Here is a 19,690-nt window from a genome sequence, read left to right on the forward strand (position 1 = left end):
CCTTTCAGAAAGCCGGATTGAGATTCAACACTACTTAATATAAGTTTATAAATGAATAATATTTCATCACATTATATTATCAATATCTACAAAAGAATGGATCAATACTTATTACTACATATTCAACCATGAATCTTAATCCCTCCATAGTTAACATTAACATTAGTATTATTCTTCCTTGACTTATTATTATGTCTTCTTCTCCTTCTCGACTTGCCGGCGGCTGCCGCCGCCACCACCCTAGGTATAAACACCCCGGTCCCACCACCACCGTTACTCGCCCACAACCTCTCCATCCAACCAGGCACTTCCACACCCCTCCCACTCTCTGACCTACTAAAATAACCACCACCCGAACCACCATAAACCACCGGTCTCTTAACCTCGGACCTACCCTTTCTCTCTCTCCTTGCATATGTTTCTTCCTCACCATCCATGATCATTAATATCTGCCTTGTGAGCTCAGCGTGAAAGGCGGTATCCTCACCGTCTAGCGAGTACTCCATGTTGTCCATATTAGTAGGATTAAGCTTGAAAACTTGAGTAATATTTGATGAGTGTGATGAATATGTTCTAAGTATTTATAGCAATGTGAACTTGAATAAATCTTGAATAAAATATGAATAATGACAAGGTCAACGAACGCAGACATAAGAGGTTGGTTCCAAATGGAGTTAAGGTAATATCCTAGAATATGTCTGGATTCTGGATGGAATCCACTTGAAAGGATCAAAGAAAGTGGGATAGAAACAAATGAGGGGTCAAAGAGGACAAGTGTATAGTGGGATAACAACGTTTGCAAGTGGTGTTATGTGTTTTAAGGTGTAATGAGTCAAAAGTGTGAACTTGGTCACACGATCCACACACCACATACGAAAATAGTTGGACGTCGGCCTGCTTGGAAACTACATAAAAAACACGGACTTTCTAGAAGGAAAAAAATAATATTTATATATTTAAGATATAAGATTTTTTTTTAAATATTACTTTTATAAACAACCAAGAGCCGAGGCAAAACAAAACCTATTACATCAAGTCGAATTTACACCACGAATTCCAATCTACACAACCTTTTTTATATCTTCATTTAAACTAAAGAAAACTCAGAATTTTTATCACCGCCACCACTTCCGTAACCTTCAACTTTTTATCCGAAAATATGCGATCATTTCTAGCTTTCCAAATATTCCACAACGAGATGAACATGATTCTCTGAAATGCTATCATCTTAATTGTTAATATCCCTGAAATAAAATATGTATTTTACACTCTAGTTTGTACCAAGTGAATTTAGACCTCTTAATGGTTATATTAAGGTTGAAAAATTAAAAAAAGTATGAATTATTATCTTTCTCTTAAGAAAAAAATTTGGGTAAATCAGAAGTCTTATTTGATATTGTTGGTGCATAATGTCAGTAGTTCATAGTCTAGTGTCTGTAATCGAGTCTGTAATGTTAATTATGTTTTATATATGTCTTAAGCGAAGTTGTTAACAAGTTCGCCTAGGCGAACTTGTTAGACAAGCGAAGTTATGGACAACTTCGCCTGAACATATCAGGCGAAGTTGTCGTGTATTTTTATAACGTGTTACGGCTTGGCTTTTAGGGTTGTTCGAGTTAGTTCGTTTTCAGTTGTTAGTCGAGTTCATTGTAACGTGAGGACGAGAGTCTGTAACAGTGATTATATCACGTGTTCGGTTATAATATAACGTGTTTGTTTATCGTATCGTGTTTGATCTATTCGTGTGTTCTACGCTCGTAACGACCTACGCAGGGATTCCGCACCTGAGTAGATCGAGATATCTCGTGCGATCCATCCAGGGAACCTACAATTGGTATCAGAGCCAGGTTCTTTGGATTCAACAACAGTTGCGCGACTATGGTCTGAATTTCTTACTTACTCCTATTTGCATTGATAACACAGCTGCTATCTCAGTAACTAACAATCCCGTGAAGCACAGTAAAACTAAACATATTGACATACGTCATCATTTTATACGGGATTGTGCTGAGAAGAAACTGATTGTGCTTGAAAAGGTGGATACGCTTGATAATTTCGCTGATTTATATACTAAAGCGTTTGACAAATCAAGATTTCAAAACCTTATTGAGTTGAATGGGATGATCAATCCCGAGTAACCGTGCTTTTTATGTTTATTAAAAAAAAAAAAAACGCTTAGAATTATGTCGGTTGCCTCAGTTTGAAGGACATGTCTTAGGACATGTTTGGTCCTCATTTCTACTTGTGGAATATGAGGATAGCCATTAACCAGATGACTGAAAGTGACCGGGGCGGTTTATGATGAGTTTTCATTCTTTCGCTTAAAAATAGTCGATCATACTTAGTTAGAAGGACACATACTACTATGTGGTCGGTCCAGCTGATCCATTGGATCTTCGGGATAGCCGTTTACCTGAAGACTTTGTTTTGGTCGGGGCGATTGATGTTAAAATTTTTCTTTTTGTGAAATGAAATTATTTTTCAAGTCTACTACTTCGTAAGAAGTTACTATACTATGTTTAACAGAAAATTGATCCAACCTTGGAAAATGATAGATATACTGATTCTGTGTACTTAACTAGTGAAGTTATTAGGCTTAAAAGGCTTTAGAACAGTCATTGTATGTCATGGTAGCTTTTTATGGTGCGTAAAAGTAGATGTGATACAAACTAAATCTACTCGATTTTACGTGGAAACTCCTTAAGAGTTTTGCATGTCTTCATATATATCTTTCCGAATGATAGGCAGAAAAGCGATTACCCAGTCATACACGAGCCCATAAGTGTTCTGCCATAAGTGTTCTGATTCCCGTAAAGATAGTGTGTGAAGAAACTGCAGTGATCCAGATTCGGGACATGCAGTTGATTACTACTCTGAAGTCTATGTAAATGTTTATTCAAAAAAAAAAAAAAACTTATGAGTTATTGAAACATTCTAGAGCTAACAATGTCAAGACTTCTCAATCATGGAGTAAGAAAGAGAACGGGAAGCAGATGAAGAGTACTTACAAACTTAATCAGACACTAAGGGTCGAAGTCAATTCGGGGTGACTTGGGAAAAGTCAAATACGCTTTGAGAATAGATAGGAGGCATCATAATCTCTGAGTTGTTGCCCACTTAAATTTTGAGGCATAATTGAACCTAACTCGTATCACAGAAACGATGAAAACCATCTTAAGTTATTTACCTGCCTACAACCTGTTTCTTTATGTCATAATACAGCTAAACACGGATCTATGTGACAGTCACGTAATTAGTATGATTCCTGTTCGGATCTTTTCTAAAACGTAGTAGTCCCTTGTAAAGACTGAAATTTGATCCCTCGTACTTTAAATTTTTAAAAGTTTGTCGTACTTAGGTAGTTTTATGATTTTATAACTGGTTACGTGGACTTGATCGTGTCATTTAATTCTTTAAGAAGTTTTAAAACTTAATTGCAAATTGTTCAAATTATAGGGGTTGATTTTGTAAAATTTGATATATCGGCGAACTTGTGAATAACTTCGCCCTAGGCGAAGTTATCCACAACTTCGCCTGTATAACTCCGCTCCTATATAAAGGAATTTTTAAGGTCAACAGTTCATAATTTTCAAAACCAGCGAACTTATTCCGAAATTCCAGCGAACTTATCTGATTACCAGCGAACTTGTCTTTCGATTTCATCCTTGTTCTTTTTCTCAGTTTCCGTTATCGATTCAAGGTTCGTAGTGTCGTTATATCTTATAATCGATGTTCATGGTTGTTAATCCTAGGTTATTTCGACAACCGGTTAGTGACCTCGGACGTTCGATCCTTAAACCCGGTTTCAAACTTGTTTTAACGTGGTGGTTCACACTTTGATCGTCTAGATAACCTTAAAATCATGTTTTCCGGATTCCTTAATCACGAAATCACCAACTGCACGTTGTTTCATAAACCTTACTGTCGCCGATTCATATTCAGGCGAACTTAAGGATTAGGCGAAGTTATCCGCAACTTCGCCTGAGGATTAACTGTTGGAATACCGTATGCCCGAGACACATAATTAGGTTAATGTGGCTAGTTGTGTTTGATCCAAGTCGGGTCATACCCAATAACGAGTTAGACACACACCAATAATGTATTTGTTAAGATAAGATCTATGAGACAAATACAGAACACGATACATTCAGAAAATCGGGTTTCTGAATACCTACTTGAAAGTGTTAAATAAATTAATTGGTTAATTTATTTATTCAAATAATTATTATTGGAATGATTATTTAACTATGTGTTCTTTTATAAAATGGTTTATAAAAGATGGGGTGTTTATATATTTTTTATAATGTATAAAATAAATAAATAAATAAAAAAAAATATATATTTTGGGGCCGGTTTTGGGTGGGCCCCACACCCCAAGGTTTTGGTCAAGTTTTGTCATGGATTTGGTGAAGGTTGAGTGTTTATTACTTGACTTAAAACCTAACACAATATATGATATTGATTGGAAGATTTTATAATCATCAAAAACTTTCAAGTAACAAATAACACACACAACTCTTTCCTTTTCTTTGTTCTTGTTTTTCGGCCAAGATCAAAAGAAGAGGCTCGGGTCTCGGTTTTTCGTGTTCAAGCTCCCTAACATAGCTCGGTGTGTTTTGGAGGCTCGGGGTATATTCCGTTTGAGGATTTTCCCTTTGAAAGTCTAGCATCAACATCATCATCTTCTTCAACATCAACTACACTCTTAAAAGGTTAAGAATGTAAGTGTTTATGGCTTTGATAGTTTAGTTTTTCCGTATCATTTGATCCTTGCTTCGGGTTTCTAATAAGTAGATTATTGGTAATCTTATGACATGAATAAACTAGGTTGTTCATGAACATATCTTATATAAACTTGTAATATATACATATATAAACACATGGATACATATGTTTAGTTTGTAAATATCACGCTTCCGCCTTAATTGTGACTAGTCAAATGGTTAACTAAGTATAAATTATCCATAGAAACCCAACAAATGGCATCAAGAGCCGGGATACGGGAAACTAAGCTTCGGGTTCTCGGTTTTATATTTTTTCCCCTTGAAAGATTTTATACAAAAATTAACATGCATGATTTTTTTTGTATTTAATCTTGTTATTGTTTTTGGCTTGGTTCAAAAAAAAAAAAAAAAAAAAATTAAAACCGAGTAAATGGGCCGAAGCCCAATTCGGGTGAATTTGGGCCGAAGCCCACTTTAACATGGTTATTGGGCTAACCGGAAATTAAAGGGAAAAGCTATATGGGCCGAAGCCCATTTTTGGTTAAATGGGCCGAGCCCATGAGTTTTTTAATTGGGCCGAAGCCCATGTGTTTTGCACATGTGGGCCGAAGCCCATAATCTAGTTATTGGGTCAAGCCCAAATGGGTTGGGCTAGGCCCGATAAAGTCAAGGGGTTTTGGAACGGGTTCCTAAAACATAACGGGTTATGTTTGTTAAAACTAGACCGAGCCGTAGACCAAAGTGGATGTTTGTTTGTGGTTGATGTTGTGATTGTAGTTAATTATTCAAAGTTTCGGTTTGTAATAATTAATTAGGGGCTATTTTGTAATTATTTATTCATATGGGTATGTAATAAATAGGTTATTTGTAATATCTTTATTTTATAGAAAAAATGTATTAGGACATTTGATTTTGTAAAATTAAAGAAGATTGCAAAATTGGAAGTTTGGGCCTAATTGGGCCGGGTATGGTGATAATGGGTCTCACAAGCCCATTAAAGGGATTCAAGCCCAAAAGGACCTAAGCCCACCAATTAAGCCCAAATGGAAGCTTATGGAAGCTAAGGCCCAAGTTCAAGCCCAATGGATCACAACGGGGTTGAAGAAGATGCTCGAAGCATTTGGATGCGGGATCGAGTGGGAGCTACAACATCCATGTGTCATGTGTCCCTTAGGATCGGACCTAAGACACACACTTGTTTCGGCTAACAAGTGTGGTCTAACTTAGTGGCTCGTGTCTAGTATAATTGTGTATGCTTGTTAATTAATTGATTGTTTGATTGTGTGGTTGTTAGATATTAGGATATCAACTTCGTCACATAGAATTAATTAACAAAGCATAAAATGGGTTCTAATAATTATCGGTAATTACGTGACACGTAGTTTAATAAAATGGATTTATTAACTAGCCGTCTCACGCCCATAATAAAATGATTTTATTATAAATTAGAATTTTGAAAATGGTTTCAAAATATCATGTTACTAAATGCATGTTAGAAAATGATTTAAAGTTTTACAACTAGAATTATTAAAACTAAAAATCCCTTTTAAAATTAAGGATAACAAGTTAAACACCATCCTTTTGTATAACGCTTAACATATTAGTAAGCTCTTAGTGGGAAAAAGGTCACCTAACCGCGTAGAGTAAATTAATATGTTGAGGTAATATTGGCATATAAATGGGAAAAAGGTCACCTAACCATTTATATGTTGATATTACAAGTTGATACAAGTAGGACGACTTAAAATTAGAACCATGTGAAGAGGGTCACCCAAGCATGGGGTCTAATAGGTGTTGATGGGATAAACATGCCGACACGAAATATGATTTCGAACCGGTCCCATAAAATCTAGAGGTTGCAAAAGGGTTTGCAATTGTTATGAATAACTACTTTGATAAACCGACAATGGGAAAAAGGTCACCTAACCGGAGTCGGGTTTATCGTTGGATTCTAGATTTTAATTATTAATTATATTTGGTATATATAAAAGGGTATTAATAATTAAAAAGGTAAAACACTAAAATGAACTTAATTAAAATTCTGCAGATGGCCGCACACGTCGACGACAACATAATCCCTAACGTCCAAAATGTATCTCTCCGATCTATTCTCGCTAAAGACCGTCTTAACCACAATAACTTTTCGGATTGGTTCCGAAATTTAAGGATTGTTCTAAAACAAGAAAAATTATATCATGTTTTGGAAACACCTATCCCCAATGAACCGGAAGAGGGAAGTGAGGTCGAATATATGAATTGGGTCCAACACACGGAAGATTCCATTCAAGTGTCATGCCTCATGTTGGCGACTATGATTCCTGAAATCCAAAAGGATTTCGAAAACCATAATGCGTACGACATGATTACTCAACTTAAGGAAATGTTCCTTAAGCAATCAAGAGTTGAAAGGTTCGAAACTGTTCGAGCCTTGCATGCATGTAGAATGGATGATAATCAACCAGTTTCAACTTATGTGCTTAAGATGAAAAGTTACATTGATCGTCTCGCCAAGCTCAATTGTCCCAACTCAAAAGAGTTAGCAACGGATTTGATCCTTAACTCTTTGTCGAAAAGGTTCGACACTTTCGTGTTAAATTATAACATGAACGGGTGGGACAAAAACATTGGAGAACTTCACTCAATGCTTAAAACAGCCGAGGCGAGCATGGGTAAAAGGGTTTTACCCGTGTTTGCGATCAATGAAGGTAGATCCAAGAATCGATCTCAACCCAATCCTAAGGCTAAGGTAGCAAAAAGAAAGGGTCCTCCTGTGCATCTTAAGGGTAAGGGCAAATCACCGGTTATGGCAAAGAAACAAAAGATTGTGGAACCGAGGGGTCATAAGGATGATCCTTGTTTTGGTTGTGGTGAGACCGGACATTGGAAACGCAATTGCCCGGTCTACCTAAAGGAGCTAAGAGACAAGAGGAATGCTGGGCATGCCTCGGGTAATGTCTTTATGATTAATATTGAGCTAAATCTTATTTCTTCTAACACATGGGTATTGGATACCGGATGTGGAACTCATATTTGCAATTGGTTGCAGGGGTTCAAAAGGAATGGAGACTTAAAGAAGGGCGAAGTGAGTCTTTTCATGGGCAACGGTGCAAGGGTGCACGTGGTCGCTAGAGGAGACTTCACTTTAGCGCTTCCAAGTGGTTTGGAAGTTGTTTTGAGAAATGTTTTATATGCTCCTAGTTTGACTAGGAACATTATTTCCGTGCACCTTCTTAGACAATGTAACTTTGACTTTAAATTTGTAAAATCAGAAATGCATGTATCATCTAATGGTATCTTTTATTTTAAAGCTGTACCAAACAACGGTATTTATGAATTGGTTCATGACAATACCTCAAATAGCTCATTATATCAAACTTCCACTAAAAGACTCAAAAAGGATTTGAGTGATTCCTACATTTGGCATTGTCGTCTTGGACACATAAACAAGAATCGTGTAAATACTCTCCAAAAGAATGGTCTTTTGAAAACAAATGAGTTAGGTTCGTTTGATGAGTGTGAATCTTGTATTCAAGGCAAGATGACCAAAGAACCTTTTAAAGGTACAAATGAAAGGGCTAAGGACTTGTTAGGTATCATACATACGGATGTATGCGGACCTCTCAAGCCCACTAGTAGGAATAGTGAAAGGTACTTCATTACCTTTACCGACGATTTTAGTCGATATGGGTATGTGTATCTAATGAAACACAAACATGAAGCCTTTGAAATGTTCAAGGAATTTCAAAATGAAGTACAAAATCAGCTCGACCGAACAATCAAGGTACTCCGCTCCGATAGAGGAGGCGAATACCTAAGTGATGCTTTTCAAAGTCATCTTAGAGATTGTGGAATTATTTCACAGCTCACTCCTCCTGGTACTCCTCAACATAACGGAGTATCCGAGAGGAGGAATCGAACACTGTTGGACATGGTTCGATCAATGATGGCACGAAGCTCACTACCACCATCATTTTGGGGATATGCGCTACTTACAGCGGCTCGTATTTTGAATATGGCCCCGACCAAAAAGGTGGATCGAATACCCTATGAAGTGTGGCATGGAAAGGTTCCATCCTTTTCATATTTAAGGGTATGGGGATGCATAGTTTATGTTAAACGTGACACCCCAAATAAGCTTGAGGCTCGATCCATCAGGTGTATCTTCATAGGATACCCAAAGGATGATATAGGATATATATTCTATAATCCTAGTGAACAAAAGGTGTTTGTTTCACGCAAAGGATACTTCTTAGAAACTAAGTTCCTTATGGAAGGACCTAGTGAAAAGAGAGTGGAACTTGAAGAGGTTCAAGAATCACTGGATGATACACAGTTGGTCGATACTAGTTTTCAACACGAGGATGTTGAAGGTGATCAAATGGTTGATCATACACACGTTGCTCGCAGATCTAGTAGGATTAGTCGACATCCCAAGAAATATGGATTTCTCGTGGATGATTGCTACTTGGTCGATTCGGATGAACCGATCTCCTACAAAGATGCTATGTCACAACCTGATTGTGACAAGTGGCTTGAAGCCATGAGCGCCGAGATGCAATCCATGCATGATAACCAAGTTTGGGAATTGGTTGATCGTCCATTTAACTCCAAACTGGTTGGATGTAAGTGGGTCTTCAAGAAGAAGACCGATATGCATGGAAATCTAGATACTTACAAAGCACGACTTGTAGCAAAAGGTTTCACACAAACTCAAGGGATTGATTATGATGAAACCTTCTCGCCGGTCGCGATGCTTAAGTCGATTAGGATATTATTTGCCATTGCAGCTCATTTTGATTATGAGATATGGCAAATGGATGTCAAGACCGCTTTTCTAAATGGATATCTTGAGGAAGATGTCCATATGGTTCAGCCTGAAGGTTTTGTCGATCCATCTAATCCTGATAAAGTTTGTAAGTTAAAGAAATCAATCTACGGGTTGAAACAAGCATCACGGATGTGGAATCATCGTTTTAATGAAGAAATCAAAGCGTTTGGTTTCGTCCAAAACGGTGATGAGGCGTGTGTGTATAAATGGGCTAGTGGGAGTATAATCATTTTCCTTATTTTGTATGTCGATGATATACTTTTATTTGGAAATGATATACCAAGTATGGAAAACGTTAAAGCGTGGTTAAGTAGTCGTTTCTCAATTAAGGATCTTGGAGAAGCGACATATATCTTGGGAATAAAGGTCTATAGGGATAGACAAAGAAAATTGATCGGACTCAATCAAAGTGCGTACATTGATAAAATCCTGAAAAGGTTCAGGATGGAAAACTCTAAGAAAGGTTTGGTACCTATTCCAAGAGGAACCGTGTTAAGCTCATCCCAAAGTCCTAGCTCTAAGGAAGAGCAAGATAGGATGAAGCATGTTCCTTATGCTTCGGCAATAGGATCTATTATGTATGCAATGATGTGCACCAGACCGGACGTCTCATATGCTTTAAGCATTACGAGTAGATACCAACACAACCCAGGTGACAGTCATTGGATGGCTGTCAAGAATATATTAAAATACCTTAGAAGGACTAAGGATATGTTTTTAATATATGGGTCTGGTGAGGAGGAACTCGTCGTAAAGGGTTACGTGGATGCGAGTTTCCAAACTGACCGAGATGATTCTCGGTCACAGTCGGGATATGTCTTCATCTTAAATGGAGGCGCTGTCTCTTGGAAGAGTTCGAAGCAGGATGTTGTCGCGTTATCCACTACAGAATCTGAGTACATCGCCGCTTCAATGGCAGCCCAAGAGGCTGCATGGATGAAAAAGTTCATCATGGATCTAGGGATTATCTCTACCATTCAGGAGCCCCTAGAGATATTCTGTGACAATGAGGGTGCTATTGCACAGATCAAGGAGCCTCGTGCTCATCAGAAAACGAGGCACATTGAGCGCAGATTCAACTACATAAGGGATGAAGTTGAAAAGAGAAAGATATGTATTCATAAAGTTCATACCGATCAAAATATTGCGGACCCACTCACGAAGCTCCTCGATAGGCCAAAGCATGAGGGTCATGTTTGTGCATTAGGACTTCGGTATTCTAGTGAGTGGATTTAATCTGTATTTAGTGTTTGTATAAGAACGAATGTAATGGGTATCTCATGAAAATTAATTATGTTTTAATTATTCAATGAGTTATGTTCTATATTTGCATGTTTAATCCATGAATGACTTATGTTGTTCTAAACGTCCGTAGTCGATCATACTTGTGGGAACAAGTATGAAGTTAAGACTATTATGAACCCGGATTGGTTGATATTCATGTGATGAATATAGGGCATAGGTTTGCCACCAAGGTTCATAGATATTTGTGGGATACAAATATTGGACATGATCCGCTCTCAAGGATCACTGCATGGAGTTAGTGCAATTGATCATAAGTAATCCTTGAGTAAAGGCGAGTATCATTGTGTCCTTTGACCTGAGATGCATATCGGATCTGGTCTTTCATCAAGTCTGATATCTTGACTCTATTCTTTGTTATTTTGGTAACACGATGACGTGTAAGAAAGAGCTCAGATATTATATGAGATGTCAACGAGGATGTATGCAGTCAAGATGGGATTTGTTCCTCTTATGTGTTGAGAGTTTAGATGTCTAAGGCCTGTTAAGTTAAATCGTTGAGAGAATGATCACTCTGTGTCTCTTCGATTTGACAGGACATCTAGTAACAAAGGGATATAATGATAAGACTTACCTATATCATATCAAGTATGGACTTGAAGGGGATGATGTTATTGAATGGCACTTAGTCAAACACACTAGGGGTGGTGACCTGTTGTTAGGCGGTATTCACCATTAGCATTAACTTCTTATGAGTCACGTGCAAGTGGGAGATTGTTGGAATACCGTATGCCCGAGACACATAATTAGGTTAATGTGGCTAGTTGTGTTTGATCCAAGTCGGGTCATACCCAATAACGAGTTAGACACACACCAATAATGTATTTGTTAAGATAAGATCTATGAGACAAATACAGAACACGATACATTCAGAAAATCGGGTTTCTGAATACCTACTTGAAAGTGTTAAATAAATTAATTGGTTAATTTATTTATTCAAATAATTATTATTGGAATGATTATTTAACTATGTGTTCTTTTATAAAATGGTTTATAAAAGATGGGGTGTTTATATATTTTTTATAATGTATAAAATAAATAAATAAATAAAAAATATATATATATTTTGGGGCCGGTTTTGGGTGGGCCCCACACCCCAAGGTTTTGGTCAAGTTTTGTCATGGATTTGGTGAAGGTTGAGTGTTTATTACTTGACTTAAAACCTAACACAATATATGATATTGATTGGAAGATTTTATAATCATCAAAAACTTTCAAGTAACAAATAACACACACAACTCTTTCCTTTTCTTTGTTCTTGTTTTTCGGCCAAGATCAAAAGAAGAGGCTCGGGTCTCGGTTTTTCGTGTTCAAGCTCCCTAACATAGCTCGGTGTGTTTTGGAGGCTCGGGGTATATTCCGTTTGAGGATTTTCCCTTTGAAAGTCTAGCATCAACATCATCATCTTCTTCAACATCAACTACACTCTTAAAAGGTTAAGAATGTAAGTGTTTATGGCTTTGATAGTTTAGTTTTTCCGTATCATTTGATCCTTGCTTCGGGTTTCTAATAAGTAGATTATTGGTAATCTTATGACATGAATAAACTAGGTTGTTCATGAACATATCTTATATAAACTTGTAATATATACATATATAAACACATGGATACATATGTTTAGTTTGTAAATATCACGCTTCCGCCTTAATTGTGACTAGTCAAATGGTTAACTAAGCTTGTTAATTTCATAGAAACCCAACATTAACTTCGCCTGAGGCGATGTTGTGAGGCGATGTTATGAGGCGATGTTGTGGTGAGGCGAAGTTATCATTAACTTCGCCTGGACCGTTTTTACTTATTAGTTATTAGACGAACTTAAAGATGAAGCGAAGTTGTTCCCAACTTCGCCCCAACTTTAACTTCGCCTATACAGATTTTATCACAACTTCGCTCATGGTAACAAGCGAACTTGTGTTATGCCTTAACGTTTATCTAACTTGGTTCGTTTGTTGCAGATATGGCTGCTGTTGCTGGTGCTGGAGGTGCTGGTGGCGATGAAGGGGGAGATAACCAGAGACAATTCTTCCCTGGGCACAACATGTACATTACCTTAGACCCAGATGCGAGTGGTGTGGAGGATTACCGCGAGATTATTACATTCCTCCTTCGCTCGCGGATATTCCACGCGATCACAACTACTCTGCCGATATCCTTACCCAATATTGAGGATTTTTGGCAGACGGTGGAATACGATTGCCGTGTCGAGCCCCCGGTTATGCGAGCAACCGTCAACAATCAAGAAGTTCAGTTCTCTTCTGAACAAATCAGGGTGGCTTTACGTTTCGGGAATGAGACCAGGGATGACCCGACGGACTTTGTGGCTCCTTTTCGGGATGGAGCGTTTTTACGAATGGGCTATTCTGGTCCGTTGGGCGACACACAGAGGAGGAAGGGGTTCCTGCTCGATCAGTGGCGCTTCCTCATGCACGTAATGATTGTCTGCATGTCAGGGAGGAAGGCTGGCACTGACGGAATGGGCGCGACCATGCAGTCAGCAATGACTGCTCTGACATATAATAAGCGCTATAGCTTTAGTCAGATGGTCTTCTATGAACTTGATCGTCAGAGAAGGGCGATGGCACGTGAGAGATTCCTCATGTATCCAAGATTTCTTCAGATGATCTTGAATCATGTGGCTCCCACGTTGCCTCAACGACGCCCAATCAGATACATGGAGAATGTGAGCAAGCGTATCTTTGCTCAATGCCGGACATCGAGCGCGAGGAGCAAACCTGAGCTGCGTCCCAGGCATACTCCACTGTTTGGGTATTTAATCAACCCGGAGTATGTTCCTGCTAATGGGGACGAGTTTCGAGATCCTCGACCACAACAGGCGGGAGCACCTCAAGATGTACCTGCTGCGCCTGTTGTGTCAGCTGAAGAAAACATAGACCTTGATGAAGTGTTTGGAGGTCAAGGCTACTTCGATATGGACCGAGTTGATCCTCATGAAGATGTACAGGTCTCGGTAGCACAAGTCTCGACGGTGGATGTTACCCGAGCAGCTACGACGGTGGCTGACTCAGATTTTGATGATGTAATGGATGAGGCGAGACGTATGATAGTGACTCAAGAGAGGACGTATGGGAAGAGAAAGAGAACAAATGACGACAGTGAGTCAGAAGAAGAAGAAGATATTCATAGGTTGATCAGACGTTCAAGAAGGGACAGGACAGGTGCAGGTATGGGAGCAGGTGAGAGTTCACGAGTCGTACGTTTCGCTCCGGCCTCACTGTCCGGTATGTCAATTGTCCCTACATCAGTACAAGTTACAAGTTTAAGCGCCGCGGATGTTCCCGTGGTGGCTACATCATCTTCTTTCCAGCTGACGTCTCCGGAGATTGTGTCTTTACCACCTCCAACTCTTACTCCTTCAGAAGTGGTTGCATAATTTGTTGAGTCGACAGTCGTTGCAACTGCAGGGTTGTCGGTCACGATACCACCTGCGGTTACGTCCACAACTGCTTCTGATGTCCCGGTTTCATTCGAAATCCCTCCTCAGTATACTCAAGACATATCTCACGTGAGGTTCGATTTCGATGCAACCCTATCAGACTCAGAGAGAATAGCTGCACTTGAGCGGGTCGTGGCAGAGCAATCCAGAATCAATCTTATCCAGACCCAGGCTATTCAGCGCCTAGTAGCAGAAAATCAACTACAGTCGTCCCTCCTGATTGAACATGGGAAAATTATAGATGCTATGAAGGAGTTCTTGGCATCTCAGGGGGAGATGAGCTGTAAAGGCGACGAGCTCAGGACAAAGAAGAAGAATGACAAAGACGATGATCCCAATGCATCGAAAGGTGCAGGTGGTGAGTTGCCAAGAACTACTCAAGCTCTTGGGACTTCCACAGCTCAGGGGGAGTCTGCAGGTGCAGCTGGCGGTTCTGGTGGTAATGATGTGGTGATGGTTGATGACGAGGATGATGTGATCGATGCCTTGAAGGAATTAGATGATGATATATTAGATGATGATGTGATGTTTGATGATGATGTTCTACCAGTCGAAGAGATTGAAAATATTGGTGCAGAAATTGTGATTGAAGATGAGATTGAAGAGGGTGAGATAATTGAGGAAAATGTTGAACACGAGATCCCAGATGTTGAGAAAGCCGATATGGGTAATGAGATGGCAAATGATGAGACTGAATGGGAGGAGCAGCCTAGGTGGAAGGAAGGCTATGCTCATTGGTTTATCAAAACGAAGAAGCCAGTGGTACCCACAATGTTCAAGAAAAGTTATAATATTAAAGGGTACGCTGAGTCAAAGAAAGGGATTATCTGTTGGCTATATGATGAACAGCTAAAAGTGTTCGTGGTGAAAAGATATGATGGGATACAATACTTTAAGAGGACGTTGAGATCTCTCAATACATTGCCTGAATGTGAGGTGAAGGATTTGGCTAGATTGGGGTTAATTAATAGAAGCGACGACAACATGGCCAGAGTTATTGGGAAGATAGTATGGAAAGAAAGTATTAAAGAAAAGAAGTTTGAGTTATTAAAGCCACAGAAGGGAAAGCTAGTGGAAGATAAGGAAAGGGGAATGAGAGCAGATGGCAAACCTTGGATGGTGATGAAGTATAAGCCGATTCGGTGTCTTAAAGATGTGCCGATGAAGACAATGCCCAAGGATGTGTTGAAGAACCTTAAATGGTGGTATGTAGATTGCCAGACTGCTGAAGCCGTGATGGAAGACGAAGACGAACAAGAAGTGCTAAGAGTGTATGATCCGATGCATCTTGTTAATTTATCGAAAGCTGATCTGCAGGTGTTAAATGAAAAGAAGATATTCTATATTCCTGCTTGGAAAGACGAAGCGAGGAAATATCATCGAGTAGTCACGGTATGTGTGAGAGAAGGAGTACATGCATGAAGACCAAGAGAGTGAAGGTTACAAGACACGTGCTTGAAGATCAAGACATAAAGCTACTGCCAAGGGGGAGTCTGTTGGTGCATAATGTCAGTAGTTCATAGTCTAGTGTCTGTAATCGAGTCTGTAATGTTAATTATGTTTTATATATGTCTTAAGCGAAGTTGTTAACAAGTTCGCCTCACGGTATGTGTGAGAGAAGGAGTACATGCATGAAGACCAAGAGAGTGAAGGTTACAAGACACGTGCTTGAAGATCAAGACATGAAGCTACTGCCAAGGGGGAGTCTGTTGGTGCATAATGTCAGTAGTTCATAGTCTAGTGTCTGTAATCGAGTCTGTAATGTTAATTATGTTTTATATATGTCTTAAGCGAAGTTGTTAACAAGTTCGCCTAGGCGAACTTGTTAGACAAGCGAAGTTATGGACAACTTCGCCTGAACATATCAGGCGAAGTTGTCGTGTATTTTTATAACGTGTTACGGCTTGGCTTTTAGGGTTGTTCGAGTTAGTTCGTTTTCAGTTGTTAGTCGAGTTCATTGTAACGTGAGGACGAGAGTCTGTAACAGTGATTATATCACGTGTTCGGTTATAATATAACGTGTTTGTTTATCGTATCGTGTTTGATCTATTCGTGTGTTATACGCTCGTAACGACCTACGCAGGGATTCCGCACCTGAGTAGATCGAGATATCTCGTGCGATCCATCCAGGGAACCTACAGATATATTATCGGTATAAATTATTATTGACTAATATAGAAAATACTAAAAAAAGTTAAAATGAAGTTGAATATAACAGTGCGTTTAAAATGTTTTACAACGACACATTAGAAGTTAGTTATATGATGCGTCTAAAAGCACTTGTTATATATGGGCGAATATGTCTCACGTAAAATATGAGTTGAGTTAGTGAAGAATACAAAATTCTTTTATAGGATAACATGAATTTTCTCACTACTAGAAAAAACACCTTTAATGACATGCAATGTGCGTCATAAAAGGGTACATATGACACGCAAGTGCGTGTCATTGAAGCCCATGTCATAAATGGAATATGACATGCATTCGCTTGTCATCTTTTTGTGACACACATTTACGACATACATTTATGACACACATTTACGACACGCAGTTATGCGTGTCATGATTTTATGTGTTTAAAAAATATATACATATATATACACGTATATTTATATGTATATTTATAATATATATATATATATATATATTATATAACTCAAGTTGGTATTTCATAGGTCCTATCGGGAGTCGAACCCGGGTCACTGGATTCAAAGTCCAGAGTGCTAACCACTACACCATAGAACCAGTATAACACCTTTATACTACACTTGAATATGCAGATCGATCATAATAGTTGATGCATACCTGATAATCGCCCATTTTCTGAATGCGTATATATTCATTTTCTTTTTTCTGTAAGTATTGAAGTAGATTGTTTTGCTACTCTTCAGAAACCTTATAATCAGTCAGTTTTTTCTTCAAAACATTATACCTGCATCATGAATAGATTTTTGTTATCCTTTTTGGTCTTTTCAAAAATGAATATATATCCATGAGAAATATCAGTCAAACATGTTGTACACCATTATTATTAGAATAGGAACATATAATAATAATAATAACAATAACAATAACAATAATAATAATAATAATAATAATAATAATAATAATGACAACAACAATAATAAGTAATACCTTAAGTAACTCTGTTGATTTAAGGATCACACAAGTAGTACATCACCTACTTCTATAACTTGAAACTCAATCAATAAGAACCTACATTTAACACAAGTTACAAGAAACTAATAATTATAATTTTAATTTATTATAAACGAGTTAGTGATATAATAGATTGTTTTTCATGTGGTTAAATAAGTGATTAACTTGATTAGATGTTGAATTATTACATTATCATATAGTGCTTCCCTTGTAAAAGTTAGTGATATAACAGATTATTTATACTCTAATAAACTGTTCTAGTTTATTGTCTCTGCTAAAGTGTTTAGGAAGTGTTTTCACCTAGCCAAATGCTAGTCACTGCAATGCAGTTTCAGCAATATAAACAGGCCCTGCATGTGACTTTACATTTTTTGTAGCCTATTTCAATGATATGATGACCTTTTTTCCTGTGATAAGATATGCTAACCGTGGTACGCTGTTGCCATCGTGGCTATAATTGCGATAATGTCTTTTGGAACTGTATCGTCTCCCATCAAATGTGCCATTTCAGGCCATATAGCTATCTCAACTGTCCTTTTCCTGTTGCAAGTCAACATATTGTAAGCTCGAATGGCATTATATGATGTTTATATAAAATTTGTAACTGTAGAACTAATTGTTGGGTTTCTATGGAATTTACAAGCTTAGTTAACCATTTAACTAGTCACAATTAAGGCGGAAGCGTGATATTTACAAACTAAACATATGTACCCATGTTTATATATATGTTACAAGTTTATATAAATGTGTACATGAACAACCTAATTTATTCATGTTATAAGATTACCAATAATCTATTTACTAGAAACCCGAAGCAAGGATCAAATGATACGGAAAAGCTAAACTATCAAGCTTGTAAACACTTACATTCTTAACCCTTTAAGAGTTTAGTAGATGGTTGAAGAAGATGATGATGTGAATGCTAGACTTTCAAAGGAAAAACCCTCAAACGGAATATACCCCGAGCCTCCAACACACACCGAGCTATGCTAGGAAGCTTGAACACGAAAAACCGAGACCCGAGCCCTTCTTTTTCTTTTGGCCGTAAACAAGAAAGAAAGAAAGGAAGAAGTTTTTTTTGGTTTTTGTTACTTGAAAGTTTTTTTTTTTATAATGTTATCTTTTTGATCATCATTTATTTTCATCATACATAAACATACACCCATAATGTTAGGTATATATGATCATGTATCCATTACCAAATATATGACATGATGTGATCAAGACTATGGGGTGTGGGGCCCACCCAAAACCGGCCCCAATTATATCTTTTTTTTTTTTTTTTTTTTTATTTTATATTTTATAAAATATATAAACACCCCATCTTTTATAAACCATTTTATAAAAGAATACATAGTTAAATAATTATTCCAATAATAATTATTTGAATAAATAAATTAACCAATTAATTTATTTAACACTTTCAAGTAAATATTCAGAAACCCGATTTTCTGAATGTATCGTGTTCTGTATTTGTTTTATAGATCTTATCTTAACAAATATATAATTGGTGTGTGTCTAACTCGTTATTGGGTATGACCCGACTTGGATCAAACACAACTAGCCACATTAACCTAATTACGTGTCTCGGGCATACGATATTCCAACAATCTCCCACTTGCACGAGACTCATAGGTAGTTAACGCTAATGGTGAATACCGCCTAACAACAGTTCACCATCCCTAGTGTGTTTGACTAAGTGCCATTCAATAACATCATCCCCTTCAAGTCCATACTTGATATGATATAGGTAAGTCTTATCATTACATCCCTTTGTTGCTAGATGTCCTGTCAAATCGAAGAGACACAGATTGATCATTCTCTCATTGATTTAACTTAACAGGCCTTAGACATCTAAACTCTCAACACATAAGAGGAACAAATCCCATCTTGACTGCATACATCCTTGTTGACATCTCGTATGATATCTGAGCTCTTTCTTTTACGTCATCGTGTTACCGAAAAACAAAGAAGAGAGTCAAGTTATCAGACTTGATGAAAAGACCAGATCCAATATGCATCTCAGGTCAAAGGACACAATGATACTCGCCTTTACTCAAGGATTACTTATGATCAGTTGCACTAACTCTATGCAGTGATCCTTGAGAGCGGATCATGTCCAATATTTGTATCCCACAAATATCTATGAACCTTGGTGGCAAACCTATGCCTTATATTCATCACATGAATATCAACCAATCCGGGTTCATAATAGTCTTACCT

At 37.9% G+C, this 19,690-nt stretch overlaps 1 non-coding gene across 1 annotated transcript; it reads right to left on the reverse strand.

Moving 5' to 3' along the window:
• Nucleotides 1–16,981: 16,981 nt before the first annotated feature.
• Nucleotides 16,982–17,053, reverse strand: TRNAQ-UUG (transfer RNA glutamine (anticodon UUG)). Its single transcript has one exon. It is a non-coding gene; the product is annotated as a tRNA-Gln (tRNA).
• Nucleotides 17,054–19,690: the final 2,637 nt, after the last annotated feature.

Source organism: Bidens hawaiensis, unplaced genomic scaffold, assembly GCF_021521415.1.
Source record: "Bidens hawaiensis isolate Kalapana, Puna unplaced genomic scaffold, B.hawaiensis_p1.1 tig00003781_1, whole genome shotgun sequence".
NCBI classification, from domain to species: Eukaryota; Viridiplantae; Streptophyta; class Magnoliopsida; order Asterales; family Asteraceae; genus Bidens; species Bidens hawaiensis.